The sequence below is a fragment of the Myotis lucifugus genome, unplaced genomic scaffold (assembly GCF_000147115.1).
Source record: "Myotis lucifugus unplaced genomic scaffold, Myoluc2.0 scaffold_34, whole genome shotgun sequence".
Lineage (NCBI taxonomy): Eukaryota > Metazoa > Chordata > Mammalia > Chiroptera > Vespertilionidae > Myotis > Myotis lucifugus.
Window position 1 is genome coordinate 8,569,893 of NW_005871082.1, and position 4,007 is coordinate 8,573,899.

Below are 4,007 nucleotides of genomic sequence, written 5' to 3' on the forward strand. Positions count from 1 at the left end.
AAGCTTATAATGGTCTCTATAATCCGTGAATGAATGAGATCATGTGGTATTTTTCCTTCATTGACTGGCTTATTTCACTTAGCTTAATGCTCTCCAGTTCCATCCATGCTGTTGCAAATGGTAAGAGTTCCTTCTTTTTTATAGCAGCATAGTATTCCATCGTGTAGATGTACCACAGTTTTCTAATCCATTCATCTACTGATGGGCACTTAGGCTGTTTCCACATCTTAGCTATGGTGAATTGTGCTGCTATGAACATATGGGTGCACATATCCTGTCTGATTGGTGTTTCTGGTTTCTTGGGATATATTCGTAGAAGTGGGATCACAGGGTCAAATGGGAGTTCCATTTTTAGTTTTTTGAGGAAACTCCATACGTCTTCCATAGTGGCTGCACCAGTCTGCATTCCCACCAGCAGTGCAGGAGTGTTCCTTTTTCTCCACATCCTTTCCAGCACTTGTCGTTTGTGGATTTGTTGATGATAGCCAGTCTGACAGGTGTGAGATGATACCTCATTGTTGTTTTGATTTGCATCTCTCGGATGATTAGTGACTTTGAGCATGTTTTCATGTGTCTCTTGGCTTTCTGAATGTCCTCTTTTGAAAGGTGTCTATTTAGGTCCTTTGCCCATTTTGTGATTGGGTTGTTTATCTTCCTTTTGTTAAGTTGTATGAGTTCCCTATAAATTTTGGAGATCAGGCCCTTATCAGATATGACATTGGCAAATATGTTTTCCCACCCAGTGGGTTTTCTCGTTGTTTTGTTGATGGTTTCTTTTGCTGTGCAGAAGCTTTTTATTTTAATGTAGTCCCATTTGTTCATTTTCTCTTTAGTTTCAAGTGGGCTAGGAGCTGTATCAGTGAAGAAATTGTTTTGGCATATGTCTGAGATTTTGTTGCCTTTGTATTCTTCTAGAATTTTTATGGTTTCCTGTCGTACATTTAAGTCCTTTATCCATTTCGAGTTTATTCTTGTGTATGGTGTAAGTTGGTGGTCTAGTTTCATTTTCTTGCATATATCTGTCCAATTTTCCCAACACCATTTATTGAAGAGACTATCTTGGCTCCATTGTATGTTCATGCCTCCTTTGTCAAAAATTAATTGAGCATATTGGTTCGGGCTAATTTCTGGACTCTCTATTCTATTCCACTGATCTATATGTCTGTTCTTGTGCCAGTACCAGGCAGTTTTGAGAACAGTGGCTTTGTAATACAGCTTGATATCTGGCATTGAGATCCCACCTACTCTGTTCTTTCTCAGGATCGTTGCAGCTATTCGGGGTCTTTTTTTATTCCAGATGAATTTTTGGAGAGTTCGTTCTAGATCTTTGAAGAAGGCCATTGGTATTTTAATGGGAAGTGCGTTGAATTTATAGATTGCTTTGGGTAGTATGGACATTTTAATGATGTTGATTCTACCAATCCAAGAACATGGTATGTTCTTCCATCTGTTTATGTCTTCCTCTATCTCTTTTTTCAACGTCCTGTAGTTTTCTGAGTAGAGGTCTTTAACCTCTTTAGTTAAGTTTATTCCTAGGTATCTTAATTTTTTTGGTGCGATGGTAAATGGGATTGTTTTTATAATCTCTCTTTCTGAAAGTTCACTATTGGTATATAGAAATGCCTCAGATTTCTTGGGGTTAATTTTGTATCCTGCTACATTGCCAAATTCATGTATTAAGTCTAGTAGTTTTTTGATGGAGTCTCTAGGGTTTTGTATGTATAATATCATGTCATCTGCAAATAAGGACAGTTTTACTTCCTCTTTTCCAATTTGGATGCCTTTTATTTCTTCTTCTTGCCTAATTGCAATGGCTAATACTTCCAGTACTATGTTGAACAGGAGTGGTGAGAGTGGGCAACCCTGTCTTGTTCCTGTTCTTAGGGGAAATGGTGTTAGTTTTTGTCCATTGAGTATGATGTTGGCTGTGGGCCTGTCATATATGGCTTTTATTATGTTGAGGTATGACCCTTCTATTCCCACCTTTCTGAGAGTTTTTATCAAAAATCGGTGTTGGATTTTGTCGAAAGCTTTTTCTGCATCAATTGATATGACCATGTGGTTTTTTTCTTTCAATTTGTTTATGTGATGTATCACATTTATTGATTTACGGATGTTGTACCATCCTTGCATCTCTGGGATAAATCCTACTTGGTCATGGTGTATGATCCTTCTGATGTACTGCTGGATCCGATTTGCTAAGATTTTGTTGAGGATTTTGGCATCTATGTTCATGAGGGATATTGGCCTGTAATTCTCTTTCATTGTGATGTCTTTACCTGGTTTTGGTATTAGGGTGATGCTGGCTTCATAGAATGAGCTTGGAAGTGTTCCTTCCTCTTGAATTTTTTGTAGTAGTCTGAGGAGGGTAGGTTTTAGTTCTTCCTTGAATGTTTGGTAAAACTCCCCTGTAAAGCCGTCTGGCCCTGGGCTTTTGTTTGCTGGAAGCTTTCTGATGACTGCTTCAATTTCTTCCATAGTTATTGGCCTATTGAGGTTTTTAGATTCTTCCTGATTGAGTTTTGGAATGTTGTATTTTTCTAGGAATTTGTCCATTTCCTCCAGGTTGTCTAGTTTGTTAGAGAAGAGTTGTTCATAGTATTTTTTAACAATCATTTGTATTTCTGTGGGGTCTGTTGTTATTTCGCCTCTATCATTTCTGATTTGGTTTATTTGGGAACTCTCTCTTTGCTTCTTGGTGAGCCTGGCAAGGGGTTTGTCAATCTTGTTTATCCTTTCAAAGAACCAGCTCTTGGTTTCATTGATTTTCTGTATTGTTTTTTTGGTCTCTATTTCATTGATTTCTGCTCTAATCTTTATTAGCTCCTTCCTTCTGCTCACTCGGGTTTTCTTATTGCTCTCTTTCTAATTCTTTGAGTTGTAGAGTTAGATGATTAACTACCATTTTTTCTTGTTTTTTGAGATAGGCCTGTAGAGCTATAAACTTCCCTCTCAGGACTGCTTTCATTGTGTCCCAGAGGTTTTGGATTGTTGTGTTTTCATTGTCATTAGTGTCCAGGATGTTTTTAATTTCTTCTTTGATGTCATCGGTAACCCAATCAATATTTAATAACATGCTATTCAGCTTCCAAGTGTTTGAGTATTTTGGGTTGTTTTTATTGTAGTTTATTTCTAACATTATGCCCTCGTGGTCTGAGAAGATGCTTTTTATGATTTCAATCTTCTTGAATTTGTGGAGACTTTGCTTGTGACCCAATATGTGGTCTATTTTTGAATATGTCCCATGAGCACCTGAGAGGAAAGTATATTCCGCAGCTGTGGGGTGAAGTGTTCTGAAGATGTCAATTAAGTCCATCTGATCTAGTGAGTCATTTAGGATTGCTGTTTCTTTGCTGATTGTTTGTCTAGCGGATTTATCCAGTGATGTCAGTGGTGTATTAAAGTCCCCTACTATGATTGTATTGTTGTCGATCTCTCCCCTGATATCTTCCAGAAGTTTTCGTATGTATGTGGGTGCTCCTGCATTGGGTGCATATATGTTTACCAGGGTTATATCTTCTTGTTGTATTGATCCCTTTAGTATTATGAAGTGGCCTTCCTTATCTCTGGTTATGGCCTTCACTTTGAGATGTATTTTGTCAGATATAAGTATTGCTACCCCAGCTTTCTTTTCCTTTCCATTTGCGTGAAAGATATTTTTCCATCCCTTCACTTTCAGTCTGTGTGAGTCCCTTCTAATGAGGTGGGTCTCTTGTAGACAGCAGATGTATGGGTCATGTTTTTTTTATCCATTCAGCCACTCGATGTCTTTTGGTTGGAGCATTTAGTCCATTTACATTTAAAGTTATTATTGAAAGGTACTTGTTTGTAGCCATTTCTTTTTTTGTGTGTGTGTGGCTGTTTTCTTTCTGAGCTTGATATTCTTCTTTTTACACCAGTCCCTTTAGCATTTCTTGCATGGCTGACTTGGTGGTGATAAACTCCCTTAGCCCTTTTTTGTCTGTGAAGCTTCTTATTTCCCCTTCAATTTTGAATGATAGCCTTGC